Here is a 17,500-nt window from a genome sequence, read left to right as displayed (position 1 = left end):
TGTCGGTATGAGAGAGAGTGTGAGAAAGAGGGAATGAGTGAGAGAGAGATTGTGTGTGTCATAGAAAGAGAAAGAATGAGTGTGTGTGAGAGAGATTGTGTGTGATAGAGAGAGAGATTGTCTGTGTCATAGAGAGAGATTGTGTGTGCAGGAGAGATTGTGTGTGTGTAAGAGATATTGTGTGAGAGAGAGATTGTTCGTGTGTGAGAGAGAATGTGTGTGAGAGAGAGATTGTGTGTGAGCGAGAACGTGTGTGAGAGATTGTGTGTGTGAGAGAGAGAGTGTGTGAGAGTGTGTGTGAGAGAGAGAGTGTGTGAGAGAGTGTGTGTGAGAGAGAGTGTGTGTGTGAGAGAGAATGAGTATAAGAGATTGTGTATGTGTGTGTGAGAGAGGTTGAGTGTAAGAGGTTGTGTGTGAGCGAGATTGTGTGTGTATGAGAGGGAGAGAGAAAATGAATGAGAGTGTGTATGTTAGAGAGAACGTATGTGAGAGAAAATGAGTGAGAGATAACATATGTGCGTGAGACAGCGAGAGAGAATGAGTGTATGAAACTGTAGAGTGTAAGAGAGTGTGTGTTAGATTGAATACGAGTGCATAAGCGTGTAGGTGTGTGACAGAGAGTGACAATGCATGTGAGACAGTACAAGTCTGAGAGAAAATGTGGGTGTGCATGAGAAAGGGTGTGGGGTGGGGTGGGAGGGAGAGAGAGAACATTTCAAACAGCGTGTCTAAGCGAGTATTTGAGATTGAGAGGAAGACAGGAAGTGAGTGTGAGAGAGTTTGAGAGTGAATGTGTGTTTGGAATGAGTGTGTGAGAATGAGTGTGAGAGCCAGTGTGCGTGAGAGAGAGAATGGTGAGAGTGAGAAAGTGAATGTGTGAGGATGAGAGAGAATTACCGCGTGACAGGGAGAAAGTGAGGACTTGCAGATGCAGGAGAATCGACGTTTCGGTCATAGGCCCTTCATCGGGAATGATTACAGTCTAACAAGATAATGGGAGGCACAGATAGAGTCGATAGCCAGAGAGACTATTTCCCAGGGCAGAAATGACCAACACGAGGGGTCATAGTTTTAAGCTGGTTGGAGGAAAGTATAGAGGGGATGTCTCTTTACACACAGAGAGTTGTGAGAGCATGGAATGCGTTGCCAGCAGCAGCTGTGGAGGCAGGGTCACTGGGGACATTTAAGAGACTGCTGGACATGCATGTGGTCACAGAAATGTGAGGGTGCATACGTGGTCGGCACAACATGGTGGGGCTGAAGGGCCTGTTCTGTGCTGTTCTGTATGTTTATTTGGAAACACTAGGTATTTTTTTGTGCGCGTTGTTCCTTCATCAGGCGGTCCACAATATGAACATGAGCCTGGGAGAGAAAGAGAGAGGGAGTGTGTAGGTATGTGTGTGAGTGCGAGACAGTATATGTTTGTGTCTGCGAGAGTGTGTGTGTGTGTGTGTGTCTCAGACCGTGTACGTGCACGTGTGTGTGTGTGTGTGTGAATTTATGAGTGTGCGCGATTGTGAATGTTGGAGAGGAATGCATCTGCGTGTGACAGCGTGTGTCCTCTCAGACGTGCGGAATTTGAAACGAGAATGAGAGAGCAGGAGGCATAGAGAAGGGGAGACCATTATACAAATGTGGGGTAGAAGCAGGGACAGCAGGGCAGAAAGATGGAGAGACAGAGAGGGACTGGGAGAGAGAACAGGAAGTATAAATTCACCGTGACTGTAATTGAGCACTCAATAGAGGACCAGGGAAACTAGAGGGGAGGAACAGAGAGGTAAGAGACGTTTCCATGTTAGCTTCACACATTCCAGGACTCGAGAACTGGTTAGTTGCTCTCAGCATGCTCAGTTGAATTAAAGAGGTGTTTGTAAACACAGAGACAACTTGCAAAGTACAAATACACTGCATCGAAGAAAGTTGAGAGAGAGAGAGAGACGGAAAGAGAGAGAGAGCGAGAGAGAGAATGAGAAACGGAGAGAGTCAGAGGTCAGACCCAGAGAGTGAGGGATAGGAAGCAGAGAGGAAGGGATGGGGGACAAGGAACAAGCGAGAGAGGGCAGAGATAGAGATACAGAATGCGAAATGGGAGGTAGAGAGAGAGAGAACGCAAAAGAGAAAAAAAGAGATGTACAGAGAGACAGTCACAGAGAGAGAAAAAAAACAGAAAGGCAGATCAGGGGGGGCAGAGAGAAAGAGTGTTGGAGATGGTCAAAGAGAGGTAGGGAGGAGGGAGGGAAAGAGAAATGTGCGAGAATATGGTCAGGGAAATAATGGAGAGAGAGGAAATAGCGAGAGAGGGGGAGCTAATGAAGCACAGAGTGTGTGTGAGAGAGAGAGAGAGTAAGTGCGTGAGAAAGAGAGAGGGAAAAAAATGAATGTGTGAGTCAGTGTGTGTATGAGAGAGAGAGAGAGAGACCTTGGGGCTGTATGTGTGTATGTGAGAGAGTGTTAGGTTGAGTGTGAGCGCGTGAACGTGGATGTGTGTGAGAGGGAGAGGGAGAGAGAGCTGTGTGTGTTAGTGAGTGAAAGTGCGTGCGTGCCTAGGAGAGAGAGTGTCTTAGACTGTGTGTGTGAGAGAGAGGGAGTGGGTATGGGAAATGAGGGGGAGGCGGAGGTGGAATAAATTAAAGATATGTGCGTGTGAGATGGGGGGGCGAGTGGAACTGACATGCAAATAAAAATGACAACGATAGAGACAAAAATATAGTGTGACAGACAGAAGGAAACACAGACTGAGAGTAGAGAGAGAGAGAGACAGATATACACAGACTCTTACAGAGACCGAGGCACACAGAGAGACAGACAGACAGAGAGAGAGACAGACATACACACAGAGTCTTACAGAGACCGAGGCACACAGAGACAGACAGACAGACAGGAAGAGAGACAGATACACACAGAGTCTTACAGAGACCGAGGCACACAGAGAGACAGAGAGAGAGAGAGACAGACAGACAGATACAGAGTCTTACAGAGACCGAGACACAGAGAGAGACAGACAGACAGACAGAAAGAGAGACAGATACACAGTCTTACAGAGACCGAGGCACACAGAGAGGCAGACAGACAGACAGACAGAGAGACAGACAGATACACACAGAGTCTTACAGGGACCGAGGCACACAGAGAGATAGACAGAGAGACAGACAGACAGACAGATACGCACAGAGTCTTACAGAGACCGAGGCACACAGAGAGACACAGAGAGAGAGAGACAGACAGACAGACAGAGAGACAGACAGATACACACAGAGTCTTACAGAGACCGAGGCGCACAGAGAGACAGACAGAGAGAGAGAGAGAGAGACAGACAGATACACACAGAGTCTTACAGAGACCGAGGCACACAGAGAGACAGAGAAAGAGAGAGACAGGCACACACCGAGTCTTGCAGAGACTGAGACACACAGGGACAGAGAGGGAGAGGAGGGGAAACACGCAGAGAAATAAACACGGACAAAAAACGATTTCTTTCGGGGGGGATGAATAATAAACATTTTGAAACTGCTAGAAACAAATTAATCGCTTGTCTCCTTAACCTCAGTGAATGTTTGAATCGTTTCGGGTTTTTTTTTCTCTCCTCTGGACGTCTCAAAAGTCACCCCTTACCCTGAACCCAGCTACCCCTTCCCCAACCTCCACCAAGGGGGGGAAAAGAGAAGACAAATTAAGAGGGGCATAGGTTTAGGGTGAGAGGGGGAAAGATATAAAAGAGACCTAAGGGGCAACTTTTTCACTCAGAGGGTGGTACGTGTATGGAATGAGCTGCCAGAGGGTGTGGTGGAGGCTGGTACAATGACAACATTTAAGAGGCATTTGGATGGGGATATGAATAGGAAGGGTTTGGAGGGATATGGGCCAGGTGCTGGCAGGTGGGACTGGGATTGGGTTGGGATATCTGGGTCAGCATGGATGGGTTGGACCGAAAGGTCTGTTTCCATGCTGTCTCTTCTGAACTATCTGTGTATATCTCTATCACTCTATGTATCTACTGGAGGCACGGTGGTTAGCACTGCTCCCTCATGGTCCCAGGTTCGATTCCAACCTCAGGCAACTGTCTGTGTGGAGTTTCACACATTTCCCCACCCTGTGTCTGCCTGGGTTTCCTCCAGGTGCTCAGGTTTCCTCCCACAGTCTCCCTCCCCCCCCCCAAAAAAAATGTGCAGGTCAGGGTGAGTTGGCCATAGTGTCAGGTGAATGGGGTAAATGTAGGGGGGGGGAAGGGGGAACAGATCTGGTTGTGTTGCTCTTCGGAGGGCAGGTGTGGACTGGTTGGGCCGAAGGGCCTGTCTCTGCACAGGGAACAAAGAGACAGAGGGAGGGAGGGAGGGAGAGGGAGATCTGCCCGTCAACCTAAGACTCGCGAACAATATGTATGTTGGGGGGAGGAGGGGGATGAGGTGGAAACAGGGGATCTGAGCAGAGGGAGGGAGGAGGAGGGGGAGGTGGTGGTGGAAATTATCCTTGAACGGAGATTTATAACCACGACAACAAATAAACACAAACAAATCCCCAACCTCCTTGGACTTGGGCATTTCTGTGTTCTGTTGGCCAGAGACCCAGGCCACGACTACCCGCTCTGGCGCTCCCTGAGTTTAGGCCAATACAGATCTCCAGCAAAAACAAAACCAACTTATTTGAATTTCTATTGCTGGACGGTGCGGGGTTGGGCGTTGGTGGAGAGATGCCCATTTGCCAAGCTGTCCTGGGGTGCGCAAGTGCAGTATTATGTCTAATTTATGTTGCAGTAAATGGTCTGTGTGTGAGGTGCATGCTCCTAATTTAAATTCATGCGATTTGCATTCGAGAAGAGAAAAAAATGGTTTGTGTGGGCGTGTGTGTGGGGTGTGTGTGTCTAGGAGGGTGGGTGGGTGCGGGTGCGCGGGGTATGTGTGTGTCTAAGAGGGTGTGTGTATGTGTGTAGGAGGGTGGGTGGGTTGGTGCGTGTGGGGTATATGTGGGTCTATGAGAGTGTGTGTGTAGGAGGGTGGGTGGGTGTTTGTGTATCTAGGTGTGTGTGCAGGGTATGTGTGGGTCTATGAGGGTGTGTGTGTGTAGGAGGGTGGGTGGGTATGTCTGTGTCTAGGAAGGTTTGTGTGTAGGACGGTGGGTGGGTGGGTGTCTAGGAGGGTGTGTGTGTGTAGGAGGGTGGGTGGGTGTTTGTGTGTCTAGGTGTGTGTGCGGGGTATGTGTGTGTCTAGGAGGGTGTGCATGTAGGAGGATAGGTGTGTGTGTGTGCGTCTAGGAGGGTGTGTGTCTGTGTGTGTAGGAGTGTGTGTGTGTATGTATGTGTGCGGGGTATGTGCGGGTCTAGGAGGGTGTGTGTGTGTGTGTGTGTGTGTGTGTGTGTGTGTGTAGGAGGGTGGGTAGGTGGGTTTGTGTGTCCAGGAGTGTATGGATGTGTGTGTGTGTGTCTAGGAGGGTGTGTGTGGGTGGGAGTGTGTGAGCGTTGGAGGGTGGGTGTGAGTGTGTCAGAGGGAGGGTGGGTGGGTGTGTGCACGCTTATGAGATTTAGCATTCCTTTGTAAATCAGAGAGAGAAAAAACAATTGAATCTCGTTCAACCTGTACTCTGAGGGTGATATTTCACAGAATAATGTAGACGATAACTGCCCAGTCTCAACAGCGATGAGAAACCTTGATGGCGCAACATTCAAATATACATGAGATTCAAATGGAGCGATTTTGCATTGCTTTGATTTTTGTGTGTGTGTGTCAGTGAATGTGTGTGTCTCTGTGTAAATGTGTGTGTCTCTGTGTGTGCCTGTGAATGTGTGTGTGTGGATGTGTCTCTGTGTGTGTGTGTAAATGTGTGTGTGTCTCTGTGTGTGGATGTGAGTGAATGTGTGTGGATGTGAATGTCTCTGTGTGTGAATGTGTGTGTGGATGTGTGTGTGGGTGTGTGTGTGTCTCAGTGTGTGGATGTGTGTGTGGATGTGTGCGTGTAAATGTGTGTGTGTGTGGATGTGTGTGTGGGTATGTGTGTGTCTCAAGTGTGTGGATGTGTGTGTGGGTGCATGTGTCTCTGTGTGTGGATGTGTGGGTAAATGTTAAGGTTTAAGGTGAAGGGTGGAAGGTATAGGGGAGATGTCAGGGGTGGGTTCTTTACCCAGAGAGTGGTGGGGGCATGGAATGCGCTGCCCGTGGGACTGGTAGAGTCAGAATCATTGGCGACCTTTAAGCGGCAATTGGATAGGTACATGGGTGGGTGCTTAATCTAGGATAGATGTTCGGCACAACATCGTGGGCCGAAGGGCCTGTTCTGTGCTGTATTGCTCTATGTTCTATGTTCTAAATGTGCGTGTGGATGTGTGTGAATGTGTGTGTCTCTATGTGTGAATGTGTGTGTGTGTCTGTGAACGTGTGTCTGTGTGTGTCTCAGTGTATGGATGTGTGCGCCTGTGTCTGTATGTTTCTATGTGTGAGTAACTGTGCATGTTTGTGCATGTGTTTTTTGTGTCTGTGTCCACAGTGTGTGTATATCTTTGTGTGTCAGAATTTGCATATGTGTGAGAGAGAGGGAGTGACTGTGTGAATCTGTCTGGATGTGTTGGTGAGAGTGTGTGTTTATGTACCTGCCTGTGTTCATGTCTCTGTGTGTGCCTCTGTGTTGTTTGTGTTTCTGTGTGCATGTCCATGCGTGTTTGCGTCTATGTGTTTAGTTGTGTGTGTCTGTGAGAGAAAGAGTGATTGTGTCAGTGTGTGTGTAGGTGACGGAGTAAAAGAGCAAATTATTGCAGCATTTTTAAAAATTACATATATTTTTACTCAGCAAAAGTTTTACATTCAGTGTACACCCCATTTTAGCAGTGCCTGTTAATTCCCCACACCCTTGGCATCCAGCACCCCTCCTGCAGAAATATTCCTCACCAATGCATGCAGAATATTGTATATTTTTCTTTATTTTTAAAAGCAGTTTTCAAAATCTGGTAATCGAAGCTACCCCAAGCCCCCTTCCTCCAACTCCCCTTCCCACATCTCCTCAGATACCTGTGAAAAGTCTGTTTGTGGTAGACAGACAGACAGACACACACACACACACACACACATCGATGTACATATACTCACACACACACACACAGACAAACTTACACCAAAACACATTCATTCATATACACACAGACACACACCCATGCACTCACACACAGACACACACAGATTCACACACAAACACACACATCCACACAGAGACATGCACACTTACAGAGGTGCATACATACAGGCATACATGCGCTCGCTTACTCACACACTCTCACACGAAAACACATCCACTCACTCACACACAGACACACACCCACGCACTCACACACAGATGCACATAGACACACGCAGACACGCTCACACCAAAACACATCCACTCTCGCACCCACGCACACGCACACACACTCGCACGCACAGGTGTATGCCCACACACTCACACAGACGCACTCACACACAGGTATATACTCACAGGCACACATACTCACACACAGACACTCAAACACACACAGACACACACACACACAGAAACACACTGACATGCACGCATAGACACACTCACAGACACACTCACACAAACATACACACACTGACACACACACGCACAGAAACACACACACTTTTGTCCCCTTCCTGTGAGCAGGCAGTGAAATTTCGTGTTCATCTCCGCCTCTCCCGGGCATTAAGACCTCTCAACGCTGACAGAACATTCCAGAAAACGCGCTACAAACGGGAGTAGAGGGCGTTGGAGGGGGGGGGGGATCCAGAGATGGAGCCCCACTCTTACTGCACCATCTCCATCGATAGGACCGTCAGACGAACAGGAATGTGGATGAGCGCAGAAACAGATGGAGAGGCACCGGGTCGATAGATATTCAGTCCAGAAGGGACTGATCTGGAAACAGAGCCCACAGACCCCCAACACACACTCACATACAGGCAGATGCACACAGACTGAAGTACACGCATAGAGATACACACACAGAGACACACAGAGACACACAGAGACAGACACACCCACACACAGACAGATACGCATGGACTGAAATACAGGCACAGAGATATACATACTGAGACACACACAGACATACACACCCACACACAGACAGATACACATAGACTGAAATACAGGCACAGAGATACACACACAGACACCACACCCACAAACAGACAGATGCACACAGACTGAAGAACACGCAAAGAGATAAGCGCACTGACACACACACATAGTTACACACACAGATATACACGTATCGAAATACACACAGAGATATACACACACGGAGATACACACAAAAACATATACATACACTGAGATACATACATACAGATACATACATTGAGACACACACGCATACAGACACACACACAGATACATGCACACTGAGATATATACAAAAATATATGGACACAGTATATATACAAACAGAAATAAACACAGACGGATGCACACCAAAATACACACACACAAAAATGCACAGAAATATAGATGCACATACATACACACAGAAATATACACACATAGATACACACAAAAATATGCGCACACTGAGATAAGCAAAAATATACGCACAGATACACAGAGAAATATATACACATTGATACACACAGAAATATATGCACACAGATACACACAGAAGTAAATGCACACTGATTATCACAGAAACATACACACATATAGATATACACAGAGCTACATACACACAGAAACACTCAGAAAGATACACACACATAGATGTACACACATGTAGATATACACAGAAATATATTCGCCCACAAATATACACAGAAATATATACATACTCAGATACACACACATAGATACACGCAGAAATATATATACATACACAGAAATATACACACACTGAGATACACAGAAATGTATATACACACAGATACACACAGAACGATAAACACACATAGATATACACAGAAATATATACACACAAATATACACACAGAAATATATGCACACAGAGATACACACAGAAATTTACACATTGAGGCGCGCACACACACAAAAATATACAAAAACTGAGAAACACACAGAGAGATGTAGACACGTTGAAATACAAACAGATGTACACACCAGTGGGTACACACACTGAGATATACACACAGAGGCAGAGATACACACACACTGAAAGAGACACACACACATGCTGAGACATACACCTGAGATATACACACACATTGAGACACATGCGCTGTCAATACACGTGTCTCGGGGTTTGTGAGTGTATGTGCATGTGTTTTAATGTGAGTGCATGTGGTCACTTTGTGAGTGAGTGCGTGTGTCTGTGTTCTTCCTGCATGAGTGTGATGAATGTGATTGGGGAACTGCGTAAGCGTGCAAGTGCGTATGTGAGAATGTGTGTATGCATTAATTGTATGTGAGAGGACACGTGTGTATGAGTTGTACGTAGATGTGTTGTGTGTGTCAGAAACTGTGTGCAGTATTTGATTTTTGAGAGTGCATTAAGAGAGTGGGCTCCGAGCACAATTATGCATTGTGTAGGTGCGTGAGACAGTGAGTATATGCGTGTTTCAGAGTGTGAGAGACTGTGTTTCTGCGTGTGTGAGGGAGAGAGAAAGTGCGTGTGCACGGAAATGTGTGTGCTTGTAAGTGTGAGGTATGTGTGTGTGAGAGAGAGAGACAGTGATTGTGTATGCGTGCCTGTGTGTGTGAGAGAGCCGGAGAGAGTACGTTTATTTTAGAGATAGAGTCTATGTGTGTATGAGAGAGTCAGTGTGTGTTCGTGAGAGAGAGAGAGAGACAGACATACTGTGTCAGAGAGAGAGAGAGAGGCAAAGAGTGTGAGAGTGTGTGTTTGCGAGAAAGAGACATAGAGTGTGTGCGTGCGTGTGTGAGAGAGAGAGAGAAATTGAGGGTGTCTCTGTGTGTATGTCAGAGAGGGGCAGAGAGAGAGTGGATGTACGTGAGACAGAGAGGCAGAGTGAGGGTGCGTGTTTGCGTGAGAGAGAGAGAGTCATAGCGAGTGAATGTGCGTGTGAGTGAGAGAAAAAAAAATAGACAATATGCCTGAGTGTGTATGAGGGAGACAGAAACTATATCATCGTTTGTAATTGGGAGAGAGAGGCAGAAGAATTGGATGTGTGTGTGTGTGTGTGTGTGAGAGAGAGAGACAATGTGCATGTGAGAGAGCAACATAGAGAGTGAGTGTGTGTATGACAGAAATCGACAGATACAGAGAATGAACGTGTGTGTGAGAGAGAGATAGACGAGTGAGTGTTTGTGTGAGAGAGAGGCACAGAGAGTGAACGTGTGAGTGTGGGGTGGTGGTGAACAGAGAGTTCGAGAGAATGTGTGTGCATTTGAGAGAGCAAGGAGAGTGCATGTCTGTGTGTGAGCCAGAGGCATAGAGGGTGAGAGTGCGTGCGTTTGAGAGAAAGACATAAACTGAGTGTGTGCGTGAGAGATTGACAGGCATAGAGAACGAGGATGTGTGTGAGAGACGCATAGAGAGTGTGTGTGTGAGAGAGAGAGACAGAATGAATAAGTGTGTCTATGTGAGAGACAGAGAGAGTGGGCATGTTTGAGTGTGTGTGCGTGTGTGAGAGAGAAACATAGAGAGTGTGTGAGGGAGAGAGAGAGACAGAGTGCCTCGGTGTGTGTGTGTGTGTGTGTGTGTGTGAGAGAAAGAGACACGGAGAGAGTGGACGAATGTGTGTGCGCGTGTGTGTATGTGTGTGTTTGTGTGTGCATGTGTGTTTGTATGAGACTAAGAGAGTGAGTAAGTGTGTGTGTCTGTGAGTGTGAGAGAGAGACTGAGTGTGTGAGTGAGTGTGTGCATGTAAGAGTGTGTGTGTGGGGGGTGGTGGTGTGTGTCTGTGCGAGTGTGTACGTGGGTCTCTGTGTGTGATGTGTTTCTGTGTGTGTGAGTGTGAGTGCGTGTGTGTATGTGTGTGTCTGTGTTTGTGTGAGAGCGTAAGTGTGTGTGTGTATGTGTTTGCGTCTGTGTTTGTGTGGTGTGTATCTGTGTGTGTCTGTATGTGTGTGAGTGAGTGTTGTGTGGGTCTGTGTGTGCGAGGGAGTGTTGTGTGGGTCTGTCTCTGTGTGTGTGCACCCGCGTGGGCCTGTTTGTGAGTGCACATGCGTGTGAGAGAGAATGTGAGTGTGCGTGTGGTGTGTGTGTGTGTCTGTCTGTGGCGTGTGTGTGTGAGAGAGAGTGTGAGTGTGTGTGTGTGGGTCTGTATGTGGTGTGTCTGTGTGTGAGAGAGTGTGTGTGTGTGGTGAATGTGTGTGGCGTGTGTCTGCATTTGTGTGAGAGAGAGGGCGTGAGTGTGCGTGTATATGTGTGTGTCTGTGCGTGTGGTGTGTGTTTGTGTGCGTGTGTCTGTGTGAGAGAGTGTGAGTGTGCGATAGAGAGTGTGTGAGTGTGAGTGTGTGTGAGAGAGAGTGAGTGTGAGTGTGTGTGAGAGAGAGTGTGAGTGAGTGTGTGTGTGAGAGAGTGTGCGTGTGTGTGAGAGAGAGTGTGAGTATGCGTGTGTGTGTGAGAGAGAGAGTGTGTGTGTGAAAGATTGTGAGTGAGAGTGTGTGGGTCTGTCTGACGCTGATTAGAAATGTCATTGTTCCGAATATCGGTGGAGGCTGAGGGGTGATAATGAAACATCCTTCGTGACCCTGGGGGTGGACTCGCAGAGGGGTAGTGCTCGGAGGGCTGTGGGGTGCAGGGGGGAGCGGTGTAGAGGGAGGGGGAATGTGCAGACAAATTACTCTGGGCCGCCGACACATATATAACTCACAAGGTCGTTAACAGTTGGACTCATCTGGGTATCTGTGCTCTTGGAACATCCTTTGATATCCCAGGGTGAATGTTTTTTTTTGTTGTTCTGTCTGGAACAGTCCACACATCGCCTTGGAGTTGAGGCGGTGGGGCTGATTAGGGGCTAGGGGAGAGGAGGTGAACGGCGGAGTGGGGGAGGAGGGGTGGTGGTGGTGGTGGTGGTGAAGGAGGGGTTGCGTGGAAGAATGAGGGGTCAATTTTGTGATGGCCTCAGGGAGTTTTACCAGGACGTGCGCTCTTTCATTTCCACCCCCCCCCCCCACAAAAAAAATCCCCCAGAGACTGAGAAAGAGACACCGAGAGGGTGGGAGAGAGACAGGAGGGAAACAGCAAGGTTCCGGAATCAAATTGAAAAGAATTTACAGCACCCACCACCCACCCCACCCCACCCCACGCAAGTTATAAACCAGTTGTCTGACTTAAATGATTTTATGGTTGGACAACCATTCCCTCAGATTCCCAGTTGGGTTTTATTTTAAGAGTCCCTCTCTTCTTTCCTTTGTGTGTTTGAGTCTGCAGACTGGATGAAACAGAGGCGGGCCGACCATACCAGAGACCCATTCCAGGTTCATATATCGGAACTAAAAGGAGGGTATTGTGCTCTGTGTGTGTGTGTGTGTGTGTGTGTGTGTCTATGTTTAAATGCGTGGGTCTGAGTAAATGTGTGTGTGTGTGTGTGTCTGTGTTTAAATGCGTGGGTCTGAGTAAATGTGTGTGTGTGTGTGTGTGTCTATGTTTAAATGCGTGTCTGAATAAATGTGTGTTTGTGTGTCTATATCTGTGTCTGTGTTTAAATGAGTGTGTCTGAATAAATGTGCCTGAATAAATGTGTGTGAGTGTGTTTAAATGTGTGTGTCAATAAATGTGTGTGAATGAATGTGTGCGTGTGTGTGTTTAAATGAGTGTGTCTGAATAAATGTGTCTGAATAAATGTGTGAGTGTGTTTAAATGTGTGTGTCAATAAATGTGTGTGAATGAATGTGTGTGTGTCTGTGTTTAAATGCGTGGGTCTGAGTAAATGTGTGTGTGTGTGTGTGTGTCTATGTTTAAATGCGTGTCTGAATAAATGTGTGTTTGTGTGTCTATATCTGTGTCTGTGTTTAAATGAGTGTGTCTGAATAAATGTGCCTGAATAAATGTGTGTGAGTGTGTTTAAATGTGTGTGTCAATAAATGTGTGTGAATGAATGTGTGCGTGTGTGTGTTTAAATGCGTGTGTCTGAATAAATGCGTGTGTCTGTGTTTAATGTATATCAATAAGTGTGTCTGAATAAATGTGTGTCTGTATGTTTAAATGTGTGTCAATAAGTGTGTGTGAATAAATGTGTGTATGAGTGTGTGTGTGTGTGTCTGTGTTTAAATGAGTGTGTGTGAATAAATGTGTGTGTTTAAATGTGTGTGTCAATAAATGTTTCTGAATAAATGTGTGTGTGAGTGTGTTTAAATGTGTGTGTGAATAAATGTGTGTGAGGGCGTTTAAATGTGTGTGTCAATAAATGTGTGTGTGTTTAAATGCGTGGGTCTGAATAAATGTGTGTGTTTAAACGTGTGTGAATAAATGTGTGTGTCTGTGTGTTTAACAGCGTGTGAATAAATGTGTGTGTGAGTGTGTTTAAATGCGTGTGTCTGAATACATGTGTGTGTCTGTGTGTTTAAATGCGTGTGAATAAATGTGTGTGCGTGTTTAAATGCGTGTGTGCGAATAAATGTGCGTGTCTGTGTTTAAATGTGCGTGTCAACAAATGTGTGTGTCTGAATAAATGTGTGTGTCTGCGTACCTACATAAAACTTTTTCTATGTAGCCACAATCCATCATGGATTCATCAAGCAAAAATGGCGCCCATTTATGACTCTGTGTGTGTGTGTGTGGGGGGGGGGGGGGGGGGGGGGGGGGGGGGGATTGAGTCTGCACGTGTGACTCTTTGTGTGTGAAAGCGTGTGGGAGACTGAGTCAGTGTGTACGTGTGTGTGAAAATGTAAGTGTGAGTCTGGGAACGAGTGTAAAAGACTGAGTCAATGTAAGTGTGTGTGTGTGTGTGGGAGAGAGAGAGAGTATCTGAAGGAGTCTAAAGTAAGAATTGAGTCAACGTGTGTGTGTGTGTGGGGGGGGGGGGGGAGGGGGTGAGACTGTAAGGGTAGGAAATGACACCAGGTGGCGCTCTTGCTCAAATAGTGGACAGCATCTCTCCACCAGCCCCCTACCTCAAACCCCATCACCACCCGCACTCCCCACTCCCCCACCCCCACCCCCACCCCAACACGCACTTCCCCCGCCCCACTGGCAGACATTTCCTTCCCAATCGAATCACCATTTTGTTGAGCTGGGGGTGATTGGGACGCGCCGCCAGTGGAGTGATATTTGCTGTAGACTCTCTGGGGTGGGGGGTGGGTGGGGGGTGGGTGGGAAGGGGTGGGGGAAAGGGGTTGACACTGAGAAACAGGTGGATGGGAGTTTAAGGTAGCGCTGGGGGAGTCAGGGCTGTGGGACTGAAGGGCAGGGAGAGGGGTGCGAACACTGAACGCTTCCGGCCCGTGGGTTCGACTTGCGGTTCCACTGGCGCTTGGGATATTTCAGTCGGTCAGAGTTTACAGAATCGACAAGTGGGACGGCAGAGGGTGAAACACAGAGTCGTGTGTGTCTGAAATCGCAACCTCCAAGTGGACATTGGTTTGAACTTAATAAGGAGTCCCGCTAATAGAACACAATCCCCGTTATCTTTCTGTCTGTCTACTTCTGTCGGTTTCTGCTTTTGACTTTCTCTCTCTCTTTCTCTCTCCCTCTTTTTACCTTGATCTCCAAGTTTCTCTCTACGTGTCTGCCTGTCTTTCTATCTATTTGTCTATCTATCTATCTATTTCCATCTCTGTTTTTATGTGTTTGAATCAGTCCATCCGTCCCCTTTTTATTTATCAGTTTGTGTCTGTCTGTCCATCTATTTATCTGTCTGTCTATCTATCTGTCGGTCTGTCTGTCTGCTTATCTATCATCCATCTCTTTTTACGTATTCGTTTGCACCTATCCATCCATCCTTTTATTCATCTGTCTGTGTCTGCCTCTATCCATCTATCTATCTATCTATCTATCTATCTATCTATCTATCTATCTATTTATCTATCCATTTATCTATCTATCTATCTATCCGTCTGTCTATCTATCTATCTGTCTATCTATCTATCTATCTATCTATCTGTCTGTCTATCTATTTTTCTGTCTGTCTATCTATCTATCTGTCTATTTATCTATCTATCTATCTATCAAACTATTTATCTATCTGTCTGTCTGTCTATCTATCTATCTATCTATCTATCTATCTATCTATCTATCTATCTATCCGTCTGTCTATCTATTTATCTGTCTGTCTGTCTATCTATCTATCTATCTATCTATCTATCTATCTATCTATTTATCTGTCTATCTGTCTATCTATCTATTTTTCTGTCTGTCTATCTATCTATCTGTCTATCTATCTATCTATCTATCTATCTATCTGTCTATCTATCTATCTATTTATCTATCTATCTATCTCTATCTCTCTCTCTTTATCTCCATTTCGCTTAGTCTCTCTCTCTCTCTCTATCCCCTTAATCCGGGTGTATGTCTGAGAGCATGAGGTGTGTGTGCATGTGTGAGTGAGTGCACGTGGGTGACTGTGAGAAAGTGTATGTGTGCATGTGTGTGTGTGTGTGTGTGAGAGAGAGAGAATGTGTGTGTATGCGCGAGGGAGAGTGTGTGTATGTTCTTGTGTGTATGTGAATATGTGTGCATATGTGAATGTGTGTGTATGTTCGTCTGTGTGCGGGGGGGAGAGAGTGTGTCTTGGTGAGTATGTGTGCATATGTGTGTATGTTCATCTGTGTATGTGTGTGTGAGTGTGCGCGCATGTGCATATTCACGCGTGTATGTGAGGATGTGTGTTTATGTGAGTGTGTATGCATGTTCGTGTGTGTGTAAGAGAGAGACAGAGAGATTGTGTGTGTGTGTGTATGTTCGTGTGTGAGAGAGAGAGACAGAGAGATTGTGTGTGTGTGTGTATGCATGTTCGTGAGAGAGAGAGAGAGAGAGACAGAGAGATCGTGCGTGTGTATGCATGTTCGTGTGTGTAAGAGAGAGACAGAGAGATCGTGTGTGTGTGTGTATGCATGTTCGTGTGGGTGAGAGAGAGAGACAGAGAGATCGTGTGTGTGTGTGTGTGTGTGTGTATGCATGTTCGTGTGGGTGAGAGAGAGAGACAGAGAGATCGTGTGTGTGTGTGTGTGTGTGTGTATGCATGTTCGTGTGGGTGAGAGAGAGAGACAGAGAGATCGTGCGTGTGTGTGTGTATGCGTTACATACGTGAGTGAGGAAGTATACGGGTGCCCGTGTGAGTGTGTCAGGAAAGGGGAATTTAAATAAAACACAGAGGAAAATGCGTGTCAGGGTTAGAGCAAAAAAATCCACAGGAATTACCGGGTGAAACCCACACCCACTCCTCGCTGTACCCGGAAATTCGGAGGTTCGGATCGTTAAAACACCTCAAATGAGTTATTATTTTTTTAAATCACGGTAGGTGATGTGAGTGCAGAAGGAGATGGGACACTGTGAGATTACCCCGCTTGTACTGCCTTTGGTCTGGGGATTATGGAATTTTACTTGATGACCCAAAATGTAGACGTGTACGGAGCCAAAAACGATTCGATAAATTAACGAAGGGGGATTTACAATATCTATTTTACGCAAAAGTGCACGTTTTCAAAACTGATGGGTTAGAGGTAAGGGGTCAGAGAGAGAAATAAATATGGGGAGACAGAGAATGAGAGAGAGAGTGAGAAGAGACAGGGAGAGATGAAGAGAGAAAGAGACAAAACAAACGAAATACAGAGACATTAAGGGATAAAGAGAGAGAGAGAGAGACGGGGGCAGGGAGAGACAGAGAGAGAGAGAAAGAGAGAGACGGGGAGAGAGAGAACGGCACAAAGAGAGAGAGAGAGACTGAGAGATATGGGGTGGGGGCGAGAAAGAGAGAAACAGAGACAAAGAGAGAGGGAGAGAGAGAGAGAGAGAAAGACACACACACACACACACACACAGAGAAAAGCTGAGACAGAGACAGGGAGAAATGGAGAGCAAGAGGGCGGGGAGAGAAAGAGAGACGTGGGAGGGCGGGGGAACAGAAAAGGAGACAGAGATAGAGAGAAAAGGGTGGAGAGAGAGACACCGAGAGGGAGAGGGAGAGACAGACGGGGGTGGTAGAGTGAGAGAGAGAAAGAGAGAGGCAGAAAAACAGATACAGAGATAGAAGAAACGGAGAGAGAAATAGAGAAAGGGGAGGGAAGGGGGAGGGCGTGGGCGGCAGATAGAAAATGAGACAGCGTCTACTTTTTTCTGTCAATAGCGAAATTCCCCGATACTTTCGTGATCCCCCTCTCCTCCTTTCCCGCTTCCCCGTGGCTGAAAGAAGGTTGTGTTTTGTGTGTGTGTGTGTGTGTGTGTGTGTTGGGGGTGTGTTCGGGAAATTTAATCAATCCCACTACAGCCCACACTCGCACACCTCCCCCCACCAGCCCCTGGCCGACCTCTCTCACTCTCTCTCTCTCTGTCCATCGCTGTCCCGGTGATTATCTCTATCTATCTATCTCTCCATCCTTGCCCCTGTGATTATCTCTCTCTCACTCTCTGTCCATCCCTGTCCCTGTGATTATCTCTCTCTCTCTCTCTCTCTGTCCATCCCTGTCC

The sequence above is a fragment of the Hemiscyllium ocellatum genome, assembly GCF_020745735.1.
Source record: "Hemiscyllium ocellatum isolate sHemOce1 chromosome X unlocalized genomic scaffold, sHemOce1.pat.X.cur. SUPER_X_unloc_1, whole genome shotgun sequence".
NCBI lineage: Eukaryota > Metazoa > Chordata > Chondrichthyes > Orectolobiformes > Hemiscylliidae > Hemiscyllium > Hemiscyllium ocellatum.
Note: the sequence above shows the minus strand (reverse complement) of the source record.